The sequence below is a fragment of the Vombatus ursinus genome, unplaced genomic scaffold (genome assembly GCF_900497805.2).
Source record: "Vombatus ursinus unplaced genomic scaffold, bare-nosed wombat genome assembly UNPS02014798.1, whole genome shotgun sequence".
Classification (NCBI taxonomy): domain Eukaryota; kingdom Metazoa; phylum Chordata; class Mammalia; order Diprotodontia; family Vombatidae; genus Vombatus; species Vombatus ursinus.
This window is the reverse complement of record NW_020954576.1, coordinates 8,485,047-8,507,433: the sequence shown is the minus strand read 5'-3', so window position 1 is coordinate 8,507,433 and position 22,387 is coordinate 8,485,047. Positions and strand designations below refer to the sequence as shown.

At 34.5% G+C, this 22,387-nt stretch overlaps 1 protein-coding gene across 1 annotated transcript in view; it reads right to left on the bottom strand.

The window, feature by feature from the left end:
• Positions 1–22,387, bottom strand: part of LOC114049970 (putative thiamine transporter SLC35F3) — a 527,549-nt gene that overhangs the window by 314,290 nt on the left and 190,872 nt on the right. The window lies entirely within an intron of this gene.

Here is a 22,387-nt window from a genome sequence, read left to right as displayed (position 1 = left end):
ATCAGTAATATCATTAAAGATAATGACAACAATGAGACAACATAGTAAAATTTGAGAGATGCAGACCAAGAAGAACTTAGGAGAAAATGTATATCTCTAAATATCCACATCAATACAAAAGAGAAAGAGTAGATCAATGAATTGGACATACAATTACAAAAAAAAAGAACTAGAAAAAGAGCCAATTAAAATCCCCAATTAAACACCAAAATAGTAATCCTGAAAATCAAAGGAGAGATGAATAAAATTGAAAGTTAAAAAAAACCACATTGCACTAAAAATAAAACTAGGAGCTGTTTTATAGGGGGAAACAATGAAATAGAGAAATAATTGGTTAATTTGATTAAAAAAGAAGAAAACCAAATTACCAGCATCAAAAATGATAAAAATGATAAAAGACATCACAAATAAAAATGAAATTAGAGCAATTATTAGGATATATTATGCCAAATTATATGCCAATATAACTGACAATCTCAGTGAAATTGATGAATATTTACAAATATATAAATTACTAGATTAACAGAAGAGGAAATAGAATACTTAAATAAACCTATCTTAGGAAAAAGAAATTGAATAAGCTATAAATGTATTCCCTAAGAAAAAATCCCTAGATGGATTTACAAGTGAATTCTACCAAACATTTAAAGAACAATTAATTCCAATACTATGTAAACTATCTGAAAAAAAATAAGTAAATAAGAAGTCCTACCAAATTCCTTCTATGACACAAATATGGTTTTCATACGTAAACCAGAGAGAGCCAAAACAGGGAAAGAAATCTATAGACCAATTTCTTTTTTTAATTTAATATTTTATTTTCCCCCAATTGCATGTAAAAACAATTGTAACATTCATTTGTTAAAATTTTGAGTTCCAAATTATCTTCCTCCTTCCCCTCCTCGCCATTGAGAAGACAAACAATTTGACATAGATTATACATGTGTAGTCATACAAAACACATTTCCTTGTAAGCCATTCTGTGAAAAAAAACACAGACAAAAAGAAAACCCAAGAAATATAAAGAAAGTAAAGAAAAAGTATTTTTGATCTGCATTCAGGTTCTACCAGTTCTTTCTCTGGAGATGGATAGCACCTTTCATCATAAGTCCTACAGAATTGTCTTGGATCATTGTATTGCTAAGAATATTCATAGTATTCATTGTTGAGGTATTTATAGTGTATCATCATAAAATATTACTGTTACTCTATATAATGTTTTCCTGGTTCTGCTCATTTCACTTTGCATCACTTCATGTAAGTCTTTCCACATTTTTTTGAGAGCATCCTGCTCATCATTTCTTAAAGCATAATAGCATTCCATCACAATCATATACAACTTGTTTGGCCATTTCCCAATTGATGGACATCCCCTCAATTTCTAATTCTTTGCCACCACTAAAAGAGCTGCTATAAATATTTTTGCACATATATATCCTTTTCCTTTTTGTTTTCTTAATCTCTTTGGGATACAGACCTACTAGTGGTATTGTTTTGTCAAAGGGTATGCATGGTTTTATAGCCCTTTGGGCATAGTTACAAATTGCTGTCCAGAATGAATGAATCAGTATACAACTTCACCAATAGTATATTAGTGTTTTAATTTTCCCACATCCCTTCTAACATTTATCATTTTTCCTTTATGTCATATTAGCAAATCTGACAGGTATGAGGTAGTAGCTCAGAGTTGTTTTAATTTGCATTCCTCTCATCAATAATGATTTAAAGTATTTTTGTGACTATAGATAGCTTTAATTACTTCATCTGAAAATTGTCTGTTCATATCCTTTGACCATTTATCAATTAAAGAATGGCTCTTATTTCTATAAATTTGACTCTATGTGTTTGAGAAATGAAGTCTTTATCAGAGAAACTCACTGTAATTTTTTTTACAGTAATGATTACCAACTATGTATTTCCCTCCATCCTTTTTTCCCTGTTTATCCTACTCTCTTTCTCCTTTTACCTTGTCCATTCTCTAAAATGTTTTGCTTCTGACTTTTACCTCCCCCAAACTGCCCTCCCTTCTAACAGCTCTCCCCTGACCCCTTTCTTTTATCCCCTTCCCCTCCTGCTTTCCTGTATGGTAAGATAGATTTCCACACCTAACTGAGTGTGTATATTATTCTCTCTTTGAACCAATTCCAATGACAATAATGTTCATTTGCTCCCCTTCCCACTTCCCTCATTTCTCCCTCCACTGTAAAATCTCTTTGAGGTCTCTTTTATATCAGATAATTTATTCCATTCTACCTCTCTCTTTCCCCTTCTCCTAGTGCATTCTTCTTTCTCATCCCTTAATTCTATTGTTTTAGATAATCATACCATCATATTCAACTCACAGTTCTGGTTTCTGTCTATGTATACTCTTTCTAACTGCCCTAATAATGAGAAATTTTTTTTATAACCATAAATATAATTTCCATGTGTAGGAATATAAACATTTTAACTTTATTGAATTTCTTAAGATTTCTCTTTCTTGTTTACCTTTTTATGCTTCTTTTGCATCTTGTATTTGAAAGTCAAATTTTCTATTCAGCTCTGGTCTTTTTATCAAGAATGCTTGAAAGACCTCTATTTCATTGAATATCTATTTTTTGCCCTGAAGGATTATACTCAGTTTTGCTGGGTAGGTAATTCTTGGGTGTAATTTTGGGTCTTTTGCCCTCTAGAATATCATATTCCAAGCTCTCTGATCCTTTAATGTAGAAGCAGCTAATTCTTGTGTTATCCTACTATGGCTCAATGATACTTGAATTGTTTCTTTTTGGCTGATTGCGGTATTTTTTCCTTGATCTGAGAACTCTGGAATTTGGCTATAATATTCCTGAGAGTTTTCATTTTGGTATCTCTTTCAGGAAGTGATTGGCAGATTTCTTCAATTTCTATTTTACTGTCTGGTTCTAGAATATCAGGGCAGTTTTCCTTGATAATTTCTTGAAAGATGATGTTTAGGTTCTTTTTCTGATCATGACTTTCAAGTAGTCCAAAAATTCTTACATTATCTCTCTTGGATCTATTTTCCAAATCAGTTGTTTTTCCAATGAGGTGTTTCAATTTTTCTTCTTTTTTAACTCTTTTGTTTTGTTTTATTGTTTCTTGATGTCTCATAAAGTCATTAGCTTTCACTTGCCCAAGTCTAACTTCTAAGGAATTATTTTCTAAAGTGAGCTTTTTTACCTCCTTTTTCATTTAGCCAATTCTGCTTTTCAATGAATTCTTCTCTTCATTGGATTTTTGTGCTTCTTTTATCATTTGTCCTATTCTGTTTTTTAAGGTGTTATTTTCTTCAGTGTTTCTGTGCCTCCTTTAACAAGCCATTGATTTTTTTCATGATTTTTCTTGTATCACTCTCATTTCTCTTCCCAATTTTTCCTCTCCCTCTCTTACTTGATTTTTAAAATCCTTTTTGAACTCTTCCATGGCCTGAAACCAATTCATATTTTTCTTGGAGGCTTTGGATGCAGGAATTTTGACTTTGTTTTCTTCTGAGTGTGTGCTTTGATCTTCTTTCTTACCATAGTAACTGTCTATGATCAGAATTTTTTCTGTTGTTTGCTCATTTTCCAAGCCTATTTCTTCACTTTAAACTTTTGTTAAAGTAGAGTTCTGCTTCCAGAGTGGAGGGCTCATTATCCCAAGCTTTATGGGCTTTGTGCAGCTTTTTTCAGCAGTAATTCTGGGGACTTCTAAGTTTTTGCCTCTTCCAAGGTGGTATAATCTAGGGAAAGGTGTATTTACTACTCTCTTGGACTATGCACTGGTCTATGATTTACCACAAACACTCTTTTCTGCCCTGGAACTGTGAGGAGGGTCCCTGCTCCCCTGTGGTCACAAATTCAGCTGTGCTAGTGCTCCTCCTTGCACTGGGACTAAGACTCATGGCTGTGACCCAGATCCAAGTATAGGCAATGAAAGAGAGTTGTGCCCCTGGTGCCACCAAAGGGACCACTGTAAATCTCCTTCTGACCCATTGTGTGATTCCCTTACCATCTATGAGCTGAGAGGTCTGGAAATCACCACTGTTGCCACTGATTCAGTCTCCTTGAGTCCTGTGCCTGGTTTGATGGGACCCAGTCTTCACTGAACTGCACTCCTCTCTCACTCTGGTGCAACAGACCTTTCCTGCTGATCTTCTAAGTTTTCTTGGCCTGGAAAACTGTTTTGCTCCATCTTTTTGTGGGTCCTGCTGCTCTAGTCATTATTTAAAGGTATTTAAAGCTGTTTAGGGGAGAGCTCTAGTGAGTCCCTGCCCTTACTCTGCTATCTTGGCTTCATCTCCATGGACTAATTTCTCTAATGAATGTTGATGCAAAAATTATAAATAAAATACTAGCAAGAAGGTTACAGCCATATATCATGAAGATTGTACACTAATGCAAAGTGAAATGAGAAGAACCAGGAGAACATTGTACATAATAACAGTAATATTGTAATGATGATCAACTGTGAAAGACTTAGCTACTCTTATCAATACAAAGTCCAAGACAATCCTGAAGGGCTCATGATGAAAAATGCTATCCACCTCCAGAGAGAGTACTGATGAACTCTGAGTACAAATTGAAGCATATTTTTTTTCACTTTCTGTACTTGCTTTTTTTTTTGGAAGATGGCTAATATGGAAATATGTTTCGCATGTTTCACATATGTAATTGATATCTTATTGCTTGTCTCCCAAGTGGGTGGGGGAGGATCTGGAGGGAGGGCAAGAATTTCAAAATTAAAATAACAATAATAAATAATTTTTTAAAAAGTTTAGCTCAGTGTTCCAGCCCATCAACATCTTGGATCCTCACTGTTATCCAGAATGATAGCTATCTTTCACAGCTTTACTCTAGTCTGTCAACACATTTTTGGATCCTAAATTTATCACCAATGTATTCCCTTCTCCTTCTACTTTTATGTCATCTGTAAGTTTGATAAGGATAACATCTTTGCTTTTATTGAAATCATTGATTAAGATGTTAAATAGTAAGGGGTCAAACACAGGTCACTGGGGGAATTCCTTCCAAACTGATTATAAAGCAGTAATGTAATGTGGTGGGTTAAAGTGCCAGACCTGGAATCAGGAAGACCGTTCAAATTTGACTTCAGACACATAGTCTGAGACGTATGACCCTGGGCTTAACCTTTGCTTGTCTCAGCTTCCTCATTTATAAAAATGATAATAATAGCACCTATCTTCCAGAATTGTTGTGAGGATCAAATGAAATAATCATTGTAGAGTGTATAGCAGTGTTTGGCACATAGTAAGCTCTATATAAATGTTAGCTATTATTAATATCTATTTGAATCTGAGCATATAACTGTCTCCCACACATCTTCTTGTGCTATCATCTAACCCATATATCCCCAAATTTTCCATAAAATGGCAGAAGGACTTTATCAACTACACTATTAAGATTTAGATAAACTATATCTATTAGATCTATTAGTTTAGTGGCGTGTCAAAAAAGGAAGTAAGGTTAATAAGGCAGGATCTGTTCTTGATGGAGCCACTTGGGCTCCATTATGATCACCACTTCCTTTTCTAGAAGTTCATTAGTTAACCATTTCTTTAACATTTTATTCTGGAATTTTACCAGGAATTGAAGTCAAGCTCATTGGGTCATAATATGCAGAATCCACTCTCTTCTCTTTTTTGAAAATCAGGATAATATTTTTTTCTGAGCTACCTCTTCTGTTCTTTATGAGCTTTCAAAGGTTACTGATAGTGACTTAGCAGTCATGTCTGCCAGTACTCTCAGTACTCAAGGATGTAGTTTTTCTGAGTCAGGTGAATTGAATCATCAAGGTCAATTAGATGATCTATTATGTCCATATTTACTAACTCACATTAAATATTTTTATTTTGTCATTTCCAATCTAAATATTATTCTCCTTTACAGATAAAATAGGAAAAATAAAAATTAACTAACTCTGTCTTCTCTTTTTGATGAATTCTCTTCGTTAGATCAAACACAAGCAGAAGTCTTATCCCTTTTTCAATTCTCTTCCTTTTCCCCAATATAGTTAAAATTCCACCAAACTCTGTTTGTTACCTATCTTCATCAACCTCAGCTCATTCTCAGTTTTAGTTAGTCTCTTTTTACTATGCCAACCTGCTGTATTCATCCTCTATTATCTATTCTTGCTTCTATCTTTATATGCATTTCTTTTTCTTTTTTTATTAATTTATTTTTAGTTTTCAACAATCATTTCCACACACTTTTGAGTTTAAAATTTTTCTCCTCCTCCCTCCCCAAAACAGTGTGTAATCTAATATAGGCTCTACATATACATTCCTATTAAGCTTATTTTCACATTAGTCATGTTGTAAGGAAGAATTAGAACCAATAGGAGGAACCACAAGAAAGAGGAAACAAAATAAAACAGAAGAGAAAAAAAAGAATAAATAGTATGCTTTGATCTGCATTCTAACTCCATGGTTCTTTCTCAGGATGTGGATAGTATTTTCTCTTATGAGACTTTTGGAGATATCTTAGATCCTTGCATTTCTGAGAAGGGTTAAATCTAACAAAGTTAGTCATCACACAATATGGCAGTTACTGTGAACAACGTTCTCCTGGTTCTTCCCACTTCACTTAGCAGCAGTCCATACAAGTCTTTCCAGGTTTTTCTGAAGTCCACCTGCTTATCATTTCTTATAGCACAATAGCATTCCATTACATTCACATACCACAGCTTGTTCAGCCATTCCCCAATTGATGGGCATCCTCTCAATTTCCAATTCGTTGCAACCACAGAAAGAGCAGCTGTGAATATTTTTGTACATGTGGGTCCTTTTCCCATGTTTATCATCTCTTTAGAATACAGACTTAGAAGTGGTATTGCTGAGTCAAAGGGTATGCACATTTTTATAGCCCTTTGGGCATAGTTCCAAATTGCTCTCCAGAATGACTAGATCAGTTCACAACTCCACCAACAATTCATTAGTGTTTCAATTTTCCCACATCTTCTCCAATATTTATCATTGTCCTGTTTTGTCATGTTAGCCAATCTCATAGGTGTGATGTGGTACATTAGAGTTGCTTTGATTTGCATTTATACAGTGATTCAGAGCATTTTTTCATATGACTATAGATGACTTTAATTTCTTTATCTGGAAATTGCCTGTTCATATCCGTTGACCATTTATCAATTGGGAAATGACTTGTATTCTTGTAAATTTGACTTAGTTCTCTATATATTTTATAAATGAGGGGGCAGCTAGGTGGTGCAGTGAATAGAGCACTGGCCCTGAAGTCAGGAGGACCTGAGTTCAAATCTGGCCTCAGACACTTGACACTTACTGGCTGTGTGACCCTGGACAAGTCACTTAACCCCGACTGCCTAGCCAAAAAAAAAGAAAGAAATGAGGCCCTTATCAGAAACACTGGTTGTAAAAATTCTTTCCCAGTTTTCTGCTTCCCTCCTAATCTTGGTTGCAATGACTCTGTTTGTGCAAAAACTTTTCAATTTGATATAATCAAAATTATTCATTTTGCATTTCATAATGTTCTCTGTCTCCTGTTTGGTCATAAAATCTTCTGTTCTTCATAAATCTGACAGGTGAACTATTCCTCTCTCTCCCAGTTTGCTTATAATATCAACCTTTATATATAAATCATGAACCTATTTTGACTTTATTTTGGTATATGGTGTAAGATTGTGGTCTATGCCTAGTTTCTGCCATACTCTTTTCCAATTTTCCCAGCATTTTTTGTCAAATAGTGAGTTTTTATCCCAGAAACTGGGGTCTTTGGGTTCATGAAATAGTAGATTACTGTGGTCATTGACTACTGTGTCTTGCATACCTAACCTATTCCACTGATCCACCACTTTATTTCTTAGCCAGTACCAAGTAGTTTTTACAATTGCTGCTTTATAATATGATTTAAGATCTGGAATGGCTAGGCCATATTCCTCTGCATTTCTTTTCATTAGTTCCCTTGATGTTCTGGACCTTTTATTATTCCAAATGATTCTTGTTATTATTTTTTCTAGCTCTATAAAATAATTTTTGGTAGTTTAATTAGTATGGCACTGAATAAGTAAATTAACTTAGGTAGAATTGTCATTTTTATTGTATTAGCTTGGCCTACCCATGAGCAACTGATGTTTTTCCAATTGTTTAGATCTGACTTTATTTGTGTTATATGCATTTTTTAAACCTAAGTTGGTTGGGGAGGTCTTTATGTGTTCACATCAGTCTCATCCATTTTTCCTCCTTAAAGAAAATATTTCTCTTGAATTTTACTCTTGAGAGCTTTGGATCTCTTCTGGATTAGAGTTTTATGCTATGAGATTCTTCCTCTGAATCTTCTGAAATCTCTTCTTCCAAAATCTAATATTCACAAATATTATGATGGGACAGTCATTTACTTCCCCATCTGCCCAAGATTTTCATCATTTCCAGTAAAGTAGCAAATTTCTCTTTTGGTGAGAAATGAATTGAGAATAGACTTTTTTCCTCATTGATTCCTCCACTAATGATATTTTCATTGAGGTAAGAAAAAAAACTAGTTTCCCTGCTTTTGGCAGGGAGAGCACTGCAACAGATATATGGATAAGTGAAGTCATTCATTACAACTCTATCATGCCTCTGTGCTCATTTTTGATCTGTTTCCTAAACTTTTGTGTAGTCTCTAGCATATTTTACTGATAATATCACTTTTATTTTAGCTTCTGTTGATCTCAACCCAAATAATTTTCCAATATACTCCTCGCCTGAGGATCTTGGACTTAGTAATATTTGGATATCTTCCTAATACACAGTGTTGCTAAACATGTCCTCTTCCTTTTACCTAGTCTATTTCATTTGAACAAATTATACTCTTCCTAGACCATATTCCCACCATGGGTTTCATCATAACAAGTTTGAATAACACTTATGTGGTCAGGTTTGTTTTCTTATATTAGGGTCTTTACCTGATTATACTTTGTGTATATATATTCATAGACATTTGAAGCCATTAGTCTTACTAATAACTCCTTTCTTGTATTTTATGTGTATGAAATTCTGTTTGTCTCAACTGTAATTCTTCTAATAGTGTTGCTATACTTTATGGTATTTAGCTTCATGGATATAATATATCTAGACAGTTTTTTCTTTCCTCCTCCCCTTTCAGTTGAAAGACTTCCAACAGGGATACCCTCTTGTCATTTGTGTGGTTTGAACTTGACTCCCTGACACTTCCCAGGATATGAAACTTCATGAAGTAATGGCTGGGTCTAGAGATACTGTTGTTATAAGCACCAATGTCTGCTGTTTTAGATACTAGGAATCTGCTTCAAACTCAAATCTTCATGTCCTACCTAAACCATAGGCATTTTCCTACAGTAAAGCCTCAATAAACTAGATCCAACTAATTTGTGATGACATGGACGTGGACAGGCTGAAAACCTATTAAAAAGGGTGGTGCAGTGGATAGAGTGCTAGGCCTGGAGTTAGGAAGACTCATCCATCTTTGTGAGTTCAAATCCAGCCTTAGACATTTACTAGATGTGTGACCCTGGGCAAGTCACTTAACCCTGTTTCCCTCAGTGTCTTCATCTGGAAAATGAGCTGCAGAAGGAAATGGCAAACAGCTACAGTACCTTTGCCTAGAAAACCCCAAGTGGGGTCACCAAGAGTTGGACATGACAAACAAGTGAACAGCAACCACAACAACAACTTAAAGAAGAAGCTTGAAGCATCTATAAACTTGAAGCAGAGGCAGCTGTAGCGTAAGAGATGATAGCTGGCCTCAGAGTTAGGAAGACCTGGGTTCAAGTCTTATTTTTAACATACATTGGCTGAGCGATCTTTGGCAAGTCACCTATTCTTTCAGTGTCCTAGGACATTCTCTCTCTCTTTTTCTTTTTGGTTAGGCAATGGGGGTTAAGTCACTTGCCCAGGGTCACACAGCTAGTAAGTGTTATATGTCTGAGGCCGGATTTGAACTAAGGTCCTACTGACTCCAGGGCCAGTGCTCTATCCACTGTGCCACCTAGCTGCCCCTACATTCTCTAAAGAGATGAATTGCAGAGAAGATGTTAGCTTGCATTGGTAGTTTCCTTATCCAGGAGTCCCCTTCATCAATGAAGTTACAAGTCTGTTTTCTCCTAAAATTAAGGAAATTGGGATTCAGGGATCTAGGTCAAGGGTGTTGGTAGTATGGGTAGACATTCAGTATCTGATACATTCTTTCAGTTCTCACATTAAAGCTTTTCTACTCTTCCTAATTGCCCATCTGACATCCTAATACTAATTCTTGTATATTTTGCTCTCATTTGTAAACAACATGCCAAATAGACCAGGCTTTTGAGACACAACAGGGCATAGAGGATTCTAGAAGAGTCTGGAATAGGATTGTCTCTACTGTAGTGAAAGATAAGGGATTATTCATTTAATCGTCATAAATTCCAAGTAAGGATTACTAGGACTAAGATTGTTTGTGGGGTTTAACACAGGATTGTTGAATAAATTTGCTGCCTCAATATATTCAATTCATTAACTATTTATTAATCTCCAGCACTGGAGGAGATAGAAAACTTTAGATAAGACTTGGTCCCTGAACCTTGAGTGATTTGACACAAATATTATTCAAAATAGTATATGGTAAGTGCATTAGAGAGGTAAAAACAGTGTTATGTGAGTTTGGAAGAAAAAAGTGTCATTATTAGTAGAAAATGTTAGGGCAGCCTTCTTGAGTGGAGGTAATATTTGAATTGAATATTGGGGATGGGTAGGAATTCAACAGTTAAAGATGAGGTGGGAAGATAGGATGTTCCAGATGTAAGGAACAATATGAGCAAAGGCACAGAGGTAGGACAAATTACAGGGTATAATTGAGGATCAGTAAATAGTTTAATTTCTTTGGAGCACAGTGTATAAGGAAGGGAACAACAGGAGATAAGGCTAAAGAAGTAGCATAGTTCCAGGTTTAATGAAGGTGTTCAAATGCTGAACAAAAGAGTTAGTGCTTTACTGGGAAGCTATTTGGGAGTCACTGTTTTTAAGCAGAGGAAATGCATGAAGGAAGATTGATTTAGTGACTGCACAAAATATTGCTTGGTGAAGAGGGAGAGAATGGAGGCAGGAAGACTTGTTAGGGGCTACTGCAAAAACTCAGGCTAATAAAGGTCTATACTAGGGTGGTATCAATTGGAAGAGAGGGGAGATGATGGAGGTGAGACATATAGAGGTGGAATTGGTAGGATTTGATAACTGATTACATATGAGAGATGAATCAGTCAGTCTATAGGCATTTATTAAGCACTTACTATATGCCAGGCACAATGCTAAATACTGGGGATAAAAAGAAAGGCAAAAAAACAGTATTGCTAGTTATATGATCCTGAGCACATTACTTGACTTCCTCAAGTCTCAGTCTCTTCATCTGAAAAAATAATAGCTTTACCATTTACTCACAATGTAATGGAGGCAAGAGAGATGGAAGACTCAAAGATGATAACACCAATGCTTTAAACATGTGAAAATGGGTGAATAGTGGTTCCATAGACAGAGAATAAAACAAAACCAGGAGGAAGTTGTTGTTGGTGTGGTGGGGATGGAATAAGTTTGATTTTGGATATACCAAATTAGAGTTACTGGGAGAACATCCAGGTGGATATATGTCAGCCTACATTTAATTAAAACCCATATTTAAAGATAGCTTTAAGGTTCACTGGCATATTTTTCCTCATAAAAACTATATGAAATATGTTTTGTAAGTATTGGTATTCCTCTTGCAAAGATGAGGTTTAAATAGATTAGGCTCCCCAGTAACAAGGTAAGATGTTCCTTAGACAACTGAAGCCATAGGTCTAGAATTTTGGAAAAAGTTCTCAATAGCTTTATATAGACTTGCTTTTGTGATACTGTAGGATAAATAGAAACTTCATAACTCACCATCCTTAGCCCACTTCCTAAAACCCAAATTATCCTATTTTCAAACCAATCTTCATCCAACGATGAGTTTTTGTCACCATGAGCCAACTGTTTTCGTTGCCTTTTTCTGTTTTATGGCAAATTTGCTTTTCCAAAGTCACAATAATGTTAAACATTTATGTAATATGTATATACATTACTATATCACATCCTGAGAGTCAGGTTTTGTATGTATTATTGTCCCCATTTTACACATGAAGAAACTAAAGTTCAATCATAAGGGTAAGAGCCAAAACTGGAACCCAGTTCTCCTGGGTTCTGCTTTGCAATCTAATCCTCTTTCCATTATGCCTCACCTCAACTGACTTCATGAGTTTGAAAAAGCCATTTTTCTTTTGTTTCTTAATATATAGATATACTAATATATTTCTTAATATATAAATGTATCTGTAATTAATCTGTATTAATATATGTTTTAATCTGTATTAATATATAAATGTATCTGTAATCTCATAAGTGTAAGAATTCCTTCCATCAGAGCAGGATCCAATCCATCCATACCTTCTGGGCAATTCTTGTCCACAGTCTTTGATAGATCCTACACAGAGGAGCTATCGTTGGATACTTAGATAGGTTGGTGTTATTTCTCTAGATATTTTTAAATTTTGTGAATATCAACACAGTAGTCAGGCTATCCATCTGTTGCTCATGCCATACAACAATGAGCTAATATTTGAGCAGCATGCACATCAACATTCTGAAGTAAATGATAAAGCTATTATTGTCCTTATTTTTTTTTCAGATGAAGAGATTGAGACTTGAGGAGGCCAATTAATGTGCCCAGGATCATATAGCTGGCAAGTATCTTAGGCAGAATTCCAATCCAGTTCTTCTTGACTCTAAAAGTACTCTATTCATTTTTATTAGTGGCCCACTTCATTGTTTAATCATACATCCCCTAAATGATATACTTTACTACTTTTTGCATCACTGGAAATATGCTGCAACCAGCTTGGGTTCAGCAGGAGTTTCCCCATTTACCTGTGGGTCAACTATAATTTTATTCCTCAGAGATCTTATTATTTCAGCATTTGCAATCATACAGCATTGTTATGAAAATTTCTGAACTTTTAAAAGTATGTCTTTATTTTGGGAAAAAGTTGGCACCATTAAAGATACTATATAATTTTCCAAATATAATCTAGTCTCCTCTCTTGTTTTTTTTTATTTATTTAATTTTTTTTTACTCTCCTTTCTTCTAATTAGATTCTAGTCTCAAACCAAGTATTGGTCTGAGATTGTATATGTTGTCATATTGATTCAATAGATTTGCCACTGAATGGCATGTCATAATCTGGATTTAGAAATTTTTCATCATTTTTGTTTGATTCAATCGGCACAATATTATCTGCTAACAAGAACATCTGGAGGAGCTCACTTCTGCTGGTATTCTGGACAGCATTGCTATTTCTGGGGCTTTGAGACGTATGGTCCTGAACTATCTCTATGTGGGTCTGGGGAAAAGTGGTCATGGTGATTAAACCCACGTGGCACATGCCACTTCCCTGTATCTCCCTAGAGATGCCTCAATGCTTCATATGAGCTGGCTTGCCTACTCTGTTGTTGGCAGCTGGTGCTACTGGTAGAAAGATTGGTGTGCCTATTCTCTACAATATTTGCTCCTTTTGATGAATGTTGACAAATTGTTCTGTTTAAATGTATCTTTGTTATTCTCCTGCCAGTTTTGTCTATGAATACTCTTGGGATGATGTGGCTCACTTCTTATAGCACATTGTGTAAACTTATTTACATTTCCACTACCCTTCACTGTTTAATGAGCTAACATTGCTCGTAATCTCTGTAAACGTTTTAGAAATCAGTTTGTATTGAAACTCATGTTGCCCTTAGCTACCATGTCTATCTGCTCTGCTGAAAGATCAAGTATTTGCTTGTTAAGGTAATTTCTGGGCACCTCTTTATTTGGGGAACTTTTTACATTAGGTAAACTTTTATATTTCCCAGTGTTGGGGCATCAATAACCTATTTGAACAGGACAAGTTGGAGCTGTTTCAATTTTTTTTTGTAGTGTTTTATTTTTAGACTTCTAGTTTGAGAATGATCTGACCTTGTTGTGCCTGGTCAATTGTCAGATTGCCCACAGACAACTGATACTGATAGAGTTTCTACATAAGTAATGAATCATTTCCTGCTCATTAAAACATAGTCAATTTCACCTTTGTTGTGATGCTTTTTGGTGCTTCATATGCCCATTGATTTCTGACTGTCTTCTGGAAAATGGTATTCATGATATAAAAATGTAAGAGGCAGGTAGGTGGCACAGTGGAATGGAGTGTTAGACTTGCAGTCAGGAAGACCAGAGTTTGAATCTTGCCTCAAACTCACTAGTAGTATAAATCTGGTCAAGTCACTTAACCACTATCTGCCCTAATTTCCTTATCTATAAACCTTCTAGGGTTTCTGTGGGGATGAGATATTATGTGTAAAGCACTTTGCAAACATTAAAACAATATAGATGAAATTTATTATATTATTGTTATTATTAGCTAGATGGTACAGTAGATAGAACACTGGGCTTGGAGTCAGGAAGAGCTGAGTTCAAATCTGGCCTCAGCCATTTACTAGCTGTGTGACCTTGGGCAAGTCACTTACTCCTGTTTTCCTCAATTTCCTCACCTGTAAAATTAACTGGAAAAGAAAAATGGCAAACCACCCTAGTATCTTTTCCAAGAAAACCCCAAATGGGATCATGAAGAGTTAGACACAACTGAAAGGACTGAATATTTTATTATTAATGCTAATTATGCTTCTAAGTACAGCTAGATCCAAATTAGTACAAATAATGGATCTCATGAAATGGTCACATATATTCAAATTAGCTCTCTACTGACTTCCGTAGCTTCCTTTAAGTCCCTAGTAAAATCCCATCTTCTATAGGAAGCCATCTCTAGCCCCTCTTAATTCCAGTGCCTTCCCTCTTTTACTTATTTCCTATTTACCCAGTATATAACTCACTTGCTATGTATTTGTTTACTGTTGATCTCCCCTACAGGATTGTGAGCTCTTCAAGGGCAGGGCCTATCTTTTACCTCTTTTATATCCTCAGTGCTTAGCCTGGTGTCTGGCACATAATAGGCACTTAATAAGTGTTTTTTAAAATTTATAATATAATTTAAAAATTTAATTTATGATGTGGTAATTTGTTCCTGCTCAATGGAAATATGCAATGCAAATATGAATAATGTAACCACTTCACATGATTCATTATTCACACGATTCATTATTCACACTAATCTGAACTTTTAACATTTAAGTCTTTTTATCATCATCATCATCATCATCTTGACACTTCTGAGTAGCCTGTACCCTTTATATTATTTCATGTTTTCCACTACAATTTTTGCCATTTTTCCTTGTGCCCACCTTTGCATTGATGTCATCAAGCATCAAAGTATTAGTTGACTTAGTTCAGAGGATGCCAAATTTTTTATAAGAATTCTCTATAATAGATGTTGGAATATTAGCTGTAATTATCTCAAATTGGTATTTTTGCTTACACTCATATTTTCTTTTCTTTTTTCTTTTTAAATAAATTAATTATTTATTTTCAACATTCATTTTTTAGAAAAAATTGAGTTTATAATTCTCTTCTTCTGTCCAGTGCCTCCCCTACTCAATGAGAAGATAAGCAACATATTAATTATACTTGTGAAATCATAAGAACATATTTCATATTATCCATATTGCAAAAAAAATCAAGAAAAATGTAAAAAGTGAAAAAAATTATACTTTAATCTGTGCTTAAAGCTCATCAGTTTTCTCTCTTGAGCTAGACAGCATTTTTCATCATGAGTCCTTTGGAATTGTCTTGGCCCATTGTAAGTCTTTTATAGTTGATTATCATTACAATATTGCTTACCGTGTACAGCGTTCTGCTACTGCTCACTTCACTCTGCATCAGTTCATGTAAGTGTTTCCAGGTTTTTCTGAAACCATTCTGCTTGTCATTTCTTATAGCACAATAGTATTTCATCACAATCACATGCTGCAACTTGCTTAGCCATTCTTCAGTTGGTGGCAATCCCTTCACTTTCCAATTCTTTGCAACCACAAAAAAGCTATGTTACACACACACACACACACACACACACACACACACACACACTTTTTTGTACATATAGGTCCTTTTCCATTTCTGTTGATATCTTTGGGATATAGACCTAGTAACGGTTTTGCTGGGTCAGAGGTTTACACAGTTTGATAGTCCTTTAAGCATAGTTCCAAATTGTTCCCCTGTTTGATTGGACCAGTTCACAACTCCAGCAACAATGGATTAGTGTTTCTATTTTTCTGCATTTCCTCCAGCATTTGTTATTTTCCTTTCCTATCATGTAGCTAATCTGATGGGTGTGAGGTGGTATCCCAGAGTGATTTTAATTTGCATTTCTCTAATTATTAGTGAGTAAGAGCATTTTTATATGACTTTCTTCATATAGCTTTGATTTGTTCTTCTGAAAATGCCTGTTCATATTCTTTAACTATTTATCAGTTGGAGGAATGTCTCTTATTTTTGTCAGTCTGACTCAGTTCCCTACATATTTGAAGAATGAGGCCTTTATCAGAGAGAAACTTGCTATATACCCCCCCATTTCTTGCTCTTCTTCTAATTTTGCCTGCATTGATTTTATTTGTGCAAAACTTTTTTGATTTAATGTAGCTAAAATTATCCACTTTACCTTTTGTAATCCTTTTTATCTTATTTTTTCATGTATTCTTCCCCTATCTACAGAATTGACAAGTAAAATTTTCCACACTCCTCTCATTTTCTTATATCATTCTTTATGTCTAAATCATGTACCCATTTTGACCTTATCTTAGAATATGGTGGGGGATGTTGTTCTTTCTATACTTAGTTTCTATCAAACTGCTCTCCCATTTTTCCAGTAATTTTTATCAGCTAGTGAGCTCTTGCCCCAGAAGCTTGGGTCTTTGGGTTTGTCAAACACTAGGTTATTATGACCATTTACTACTGGGTATTGTGTACTTAATATATTCCACTGATCCACCACTCTATTTTGTAGCCAGTACTAGATTGTTTTGATGATTACTGTTTGTAATATAGCTTGAAAACTGGTACTGTTAGGCCACCTTCCTTTACTACACTCATTATATTCATCACAAACATTGCAATATGACCAAGCATCCCAGGAAATGATGCTTCTTGTTGTGTACCCAGTGAATCCAACTCAACAAATTTTTTTGTCTCTACAAGGAAAACCTGTGAGGTATCTTTCCATTGAGCTTTAACTTGCTTTTGTTTTCTGGTTTCGTTTGTATTAGGAATGTCAATATTAACATAGGTTAGTACTAATAGTATGTCAACTTATTCTTTGACATTGAACTAAGGTCTCATCAATATTTAGCTTGTCTTCAGTTGTTAATATTTGCAGACAGTCTAAAAATTGTATGATTCCTGGCACCCTATTCCTGTTATCCTACTGTTGTCACCACAGAAGCAAATGGGGCTCCAAAAGATCAAAGAACATTTTAAAAACTGCCTTAGTTTCATGGATTGCCATGGTCAAAGAATTTTGATGTAATGAAGCTAATTTTTTCAATCATAAAATATGATATTGTAATAAACTGGACTGAGAAGCAACCTAATATGATTAAAAGAGAACATGACCTGTTTCATTAATAACTGGTGTGTCCTAAGGAGGGTTGTGCCTTAATTTCTTTATTTGTAAAAAAAAATGAGTTTTAAGTGATCTCTAAGATTTTCAAATCAAATATTCTAAGTCAATCTAATTTATAATAATTCAAATTTATATTAGCACTTCAAGTATTTTCCTCCTAATAACATTGTGAGTTGGATAGTATAATTATCACTACATTTTATAGATAAGGAAACTGAGAATCATGAAGTTTCAGTGATTTCCTCCTGGTCTCACAGGTGGTAATTGTTGGGTCAAAATTTGAATTCAGATCCACTGACTTCAATTCCTGCATGCTTTTCTCCTGCTATTACTAGTCCACCATTGTTACAAAGGGGAAGACTGGAATTATTGAATACTTTATGACTTTATTCAATGCAACTGAATTAAAAAAAACAAACATCCATTGATCACCTACTATTTTTTATTGTTTTTGATTTTTATTTTTTATTCTTTTTGAAAATAAATTATTTGTTTTTATTTTTCAACATTCACTTCCATAAGATTTTGAATTTTAAATTTTCTCCCCCTTCCTCTCCTCCCCCCTCCCAGAGACAGCATGCAATCTGATATAAACTCTACTTATACATTCATAGTAAGTATATTTTCACATTAGTCATGATGTATTGAAGAATTAGAACTAATGGGAGGAACCATGAGGAAGAAGAAATAAAACAAAACAACAAAACAAAAGGAGAGCAAATAGTATGCTTCAATCTGCCTTCAGACTCCATGGTTCTTTTTCTGGTTGTGGATAGCATTTTCTATCATGAGTCCTTTGGAGTTGTCTTAGATCTTTGCATTTCTGAGAAGAACTAAGTCTATCAATGTCAGTCATTGCACACTGTGGCTGTTGCTGTGTACAATGCTCTCCTGGTTCTACTCATTTCACTCAGAATCAGTTCATATAAGCCTTTCCAGGTTTTTCTGAAGTCTTCCAGCTCATCATTTCTTATACCACAATAGTATTCTATTACATTCATATATCACAACTTGTTCAGCCATTCCTCAATTGATGAGCATCCCCTCAATTTCCAATTCTTTGCCACCACAGAAAGAGCTGCTATAAATATTTTTGTACATGTGGGTCCTTTTCCCATTTTCATGATCTCTTTGGGATATAGCCCTAGAAGGGTTATTGCTGGGTCAAAGGGTATGCACAATTTTATAGCCCTTTGGGCATAGTTCCAAATTACTCTCCAGAATGGCTGGATCAGCTCACAACTCCACCAACAATGCATTAGTGTTCCAATTTTCCAAGATCTTCTTCAACATTTATCATTTTCCTGTTTTGTCATTTTAGCCAATCTCATAGGTGTGATGTGGTACCTCAGAGTTGTTTTGATGTGCATTTCTTTAATCAATAGAGATTTAGAGCATTTTTTCATGACCATAGATAGCTTTAATTTCTTCCTCTGAAAACTACCTATTCATATCCTTTGACCATTTATCAATTGGGGAATGACATGTAGTCTAATAAATTTGACTCAGTTCTCTATGTTTCAGAAATGAGGTCTTTTTCAGAAATACTGGCTGTAAAAATTGTTTTCCAGCTTTCTGCTTCCCTTCTAATCTTGGTTACATTGACTTTGTTTCTGCAAAACTTTTCAACTTAATGTAATCAAAGTCCTTCATTTTGCATTTCATAATGTTCTCTATTTTTTTGTTTGGTCATAAATCCTTCCATTCTCCATAGATCTGATAGGTAAACTATTCCTTGCTCTCCTAGTTTGCTAATAGTATCAGTCTTTATATCTAAATCATGTACCCATTTTGACTTTTTCTTGGTATAGGGTGTAAGATATTGGTCTACACCTAGTTTCTGCCATACTATTTTCCAGTTTTCCCAGCAACTTTTGTTAAATAGTGAATTCTTACCCCAGAAGCTAGAGTCTTTGGATTTATCAAATAATAGATTACAGTCATTGACTGTTATGTCTTGCATATCTAACCTATTCCACTGATCCACGACTCTATTTCTTAGCCAGTACCAAGTGGTTTTGATGATTGCTGCTTTATAATACAATTTAAGATCTAGTACAGCTAGGCCACCTTCCCTTGCATTTCTTTTAATTTGTTCCCTTGATATTTTGGACCTTTTGTCCTTCCAGATGAATTTTTTATTGTTTTTTTCTAGGTTTATAAAATAATATTTGGTAGTTTGATATGGCACTGAATAAGTACATTAATTTAAGTAGAATTGTCATTTTTATTATATTAACTCGGCCTACCCATGAGCAACTGATATTTTTTCAGTTATTTAGATCTGACTTTATTTGTGTGAAAAGTGTTTTGTAATTGTGTTCATATAGTTCCTGAGTTTGTTTTGACATGTAGACTCCCAAATATTTTATAATGTTTACAGTAATTTTCAATGGAATTTCTCTTTCTATCTCTTGCTGTTAGACTTTATTAGTAATATATAGAAATGCTGATGATTTATGTGGGTTTATTTTATATCTTGCAAATTTGCTAAATTTGTTTATTATTTCAAGTAATTTTTTACTTGATTCTCTAGGATTCTTTAAGTATACCATCATATCATCTGCAAAGACTGATAGCCTTGTTTCTTCTTTGCCTATTCTAATTCCTTCAATTTCCTTTTCTTCTCTTTATGACTAAAGCTGATATTTCTACTACAGTACTAAACAGCAGTGGTGATAATGAACATTCTTGTTTCACCCTCGATTTTATTGGAAATACTTCTAGCTTATCCCCATTGCATATAATGCTTGCTGATGGTTGTAGATAGATGCTACCTATCATTTTAAGGAAGATTCCATTTATTTCTATGCTCTCTAGTGTTTTTAATAGGAATGAATGTTGTATTTTTCCAAATGCTTTTTCTGCATTCATTGAAATAATCATATGATTTCTGTTAGTTTTGTTGTTGATATGGTCAATTATGCTGAAAGTTTTCCTAATAGTGAACTAACCTTGCATTCCTGGTATAAATCCTCCTGGTCATAGTGTATTATCCTTGAGAGATTAGTTGCTGTAACCTCTTTGTTAATATTTTATTTAAAATTTTTGCATCTATATTCATTAGGGAAATTGGTCTATAATTTTCTTTCTCTGTTTTGGCTCTTCCTGGTTTAGATATCAGGACCATATCTGTATCATAAAAGGAATTTGGTAGTAATCCTTCACCTATTTTCCCAAATAGTTTATGTACTATTGGAATTAATTGTTCTTTAAATGTTTTATAGAATTCACTTGTAAACCCATCTGGACCTGGAAATTTTTTTTAGGGAGTTCATTGATGGTCTGTTCAATTTCTTTTTCTGAAATGGGGTTATTTAAGTATTTTATTTCCTATTCCCTTAATCTGGTCAATTTGTATTTTTGTAAATATTCATCCATTTTGATCACTTACTATTTGCAAAGCATTGTATTATCACTGAGAATACAAAGACAACAAGGAAACAGCATTTTCTACAGGGGGAGGAGAGGGGTTTTGCACAGAACGTACATGCATCCTCAACCTTTATTAGTTATTAGCTGAAATACGCATTGGTCCCATTATGACACCACACTAGAAAAACTAGGGCAAGACCATTTTCAACTATTTAGCATAAAGGATGTGTTCAGTGACTTTTAGCACCAAGAAAATAAGACACTCTAGTGGCACAAAGTTGGCCAGCAGTCTCAATACAATACAGCATTTCATGTAATACAGAATTCTTATATTTCATCCAAATTAACCATAAAGTAAATTTCTATGAAATAAATTCTATTTTCTACTGACTTCCGTTATAAAGAGCTTAATTCTCACAGAAAAATCTCCCAGTAAGCCTGAGTCAAAAACGAAGAATGAAAACATTAATACGGTGACCAGACAGGCCATAGTGGGCATTGTGCCCTGAGAGTTCTATGATCACTTTCAGAGCTCTACACATCTTTTTTGATATTCTAATTTCTTCTGTACTACCATATACTCTCCTCATTCCTTCCCTTGATAAGAGGAATTTCTTCCATGACAAATGCCCTCCCCTCCCCCCATCTCATAATTCTACATTTGCAGCTTCTGGTATTTAGCTCTTTTTTCTCTGGTGAAGTGTTTTAGAGAGCTTGGCTACAATATCACCATTTCATCAATACTTGTCCTGATTTCCCCATAGGATCACAGAGAGCTGGAATATGATATATTTTAGACTGAGGATCTCTTGAGTCTGAGGCTTTGTATTTCACCGAGAAAATTACTGCCTTTAATGATCATTTCTATTAAGTTTGAAATACTTCCTAGCAGCATGATATAATGAAAAGAACGCTGTGTATGTTTTGCTCAACTGTATGTATTTGTTACAAAGAAGGCCTTTTCTTTATGTGTATATGGGAGAGAGTTAGGGTGGGGGGCAGGATTTATGGAGATGATCAGAAAAGAATTGTAGTGAAGCTAAAAAAAGAAGAAATGAAAGAAAATAGCTTCAAAGAAATATTTTAAAAATATACTAAAGAGATCAGAAAGAATTTAAGATGGGGCTATATACAAAACAGGAAGCATTGGTACTACTATTTCCAATTTACTATGTAAAAAACCCAAGTTATACCTAAGAGATTCTTAATTTCATATACAATATTTTTTTCTCTTTTGTATACGGAAGTGTTTATTTTTGTTGATGATCAACAAGTTCATTATACACACACACACACACATAAACACACACATACACATATGTGCTTAAACAAAGAACATTTTATTTGGTGTCAGAAGACCTGGGTTTGAATCTTGACTCTGGTTCTTATTATCTGGTGATCTGGAGAAATAACTTATACACTTTTTGCCTCACTTTTCTTCACC